Source organism: Octopus bimaculoides, chromosome 3 (assembly GCF_001194135.2).
Source record: "Octopus bimaculoides isolate UCB-OBI-ISO-001 chromosome 3, ASM119413v2, whole genome shotgun sequence".
Taxonomy (NCBI): Eukaryota; Metazoa; Mollusca; class Cephalopoda; order Octopoda; family Octopodidae; genus Octopus; species Octopus bimaculoides.
This window is the reverse complement of record NC_068983.1, coordinates 35,270,237-35,272,234: the sequence shown is the minus strand read 5'-3', so window position 1 is coordinate 35,272,234 and position 1,998 is coordinate 35,270,237. Positions and strand designations below refer to the sequence as shown.

General features: G+C 35.0%; 1 protein-coding gene across 1 annotated transcript in view; it reads left to right on the top strand.

Annotated features, from left to right (window-relative positions):
* Positions 1-1,998, top strand: part of LOC106877509 (uncharacterized) — a 224,977-nt gene that overhangs the window by 20,087 nt on the left and 202,892 nt on the right. The gene's annotated exons all lie outside the window — the stretch shown is intronic.

Genomic DNA, 1,998 nt, shown 5'->3' with positions numbered 1-1,998 from the left:
GGATCTGTTGTTGTTGGCACTCCGTCGCTTACGACGTCGAGGGTTCCAGTTGATTCGATCAACGGAACAGCCTGCTCGTGAAATTAACGTGCAAGTGGCTGAGCACTCCACACACACGTGTACCCTTAACGTAGTTCTCAGGGATATTCAGCGTGACACAGCGTGACAAGGCTGACCCTTTGAATTACAGGCACAACAGAAACAGGAAGTAAGAGTGAGAGAAAGTTGTGGTGAAAGAGTACAGCAGGGTTCACCACCATCCCCTGCTGGAGCCTCGTGGAGCTTTAGGTGTTTTCGCTCAATAAACACTCACAAGGCCCGGTCTGGGAATCGAAACCACGATCCTATGACCGCTAGTCCGCTGCCCTAACCACTGGGCCATTGCGCCTCCACATGGTAGGATCTGATACAAACAAAATTAGGTTACTATTTCTCGTGGAGTAAGCAACGATCTATAGATTCTTTCATAAGCTTCAAGGGAAAAGAAATAGCAGTTATGAAGCATGTTTAAAATGCTGGTATATTGTACGAAAATGGAAAATGAATGCAGATGGTTTAAGGTGAATGGAGCGGAATAAGCTGAATATGATATTATCAATATATCACATTTTACTTGCAAAATTTAACTCAGAATAATTACCTGCGGTATCTTGTGGTTGCATGAGGAAAGAAGAAAACCTGTATGACGTCACTAAACTTGCTAGAATTAGCAATCACCCTTGATGTATAACGTACTACTTAAAAAGTCATGGTATCTAAGATAATGGGATAATTTTAGATGTATCGTCTGAAAATTGGAATTCATTTGATCTCAAGTGTCATTGGTTGAGGTTGATCTGGAAGAAAGCAACTTAAACCGAGAAAAAGTGAGTTGCTTTTAAAATCTGTATTGACTGAATATGAAAGGCTTACCATGTAATCTCAAGAAAAATCTACACTGCTTTGTATATGTAATGATGAGAATTGATGATGCAGACTGAGTGAAATGTGTGAGGAATCTGTAATGAAAGATATCCTTCTAAAGGAAGATAACAGAAAAATTCAGAAGTGACCAACAAAAATCCAAAGGGCATTATATCTCATACATGTATGATTCAAATGTATGCAAAGTATCAAAGGTAAGATCTGTATAAGCCACACTAATATGGAAAATAGTTATAAAACATTTACTTTGAAAATGAAGATCATCAATATTTCATTAATAATATTGGTGTCAAAATCACCAGCAATGTTCTCTAAACTACTGTTAAAATCAAATTAGAGTAGCATTTCAAATTGGTGACTTGGTTGTTTGCAATTTCCTGATATGCAAAATGGGTTATAGTACAAAGTTACCAAATTCTCTACGATTTTATGATCGTAGTTCAAATAGATATATTCTGCTGCATTCAGTTAATAAATTAGATATTCATTATTCTAAAACAACTTGGAAAATGTTTTACTACCTTCAAATTTAACGTAACATTGATAGATATTAGGAGCAGAAAAGCATAAAAAAGAAAGAAATATTTCATATCACTGTTAGATTCAAAAAACTTATATCAACTCAGCAACTGGTTATTTTCCTAGATTTGCTACATTGTTAACTCAAGACTGAATAAAAACCTCATCACATCTATCGTTGTTGTATCTTAAAGCATAGCATATTAGTAAGTAATGGGGAAACTTAAACTTCGAGTTTTATTACTGAAAACGATCATCAACTAACGACATATTTCAAGAGACTGCAGAGAGCATTAACATGTACATATAATGGCGGCAATATGTGACAAGGTCAATGAGAGATTGAAAGATCTACTTCATAGGAACGCTGTTTCATAATTCTTTTATACATTTTACTACAGCGAAAGGAATAATGAATTACCATTACTTGACATACTCTCACAAAGATATAAATCTATATTGGGTGTTATTGAGATTATAGAGCCTCTCAACCATTACGGTATCAACAAAGGAATAAGAAAGTATATGTATATATATATATATATATATATATAT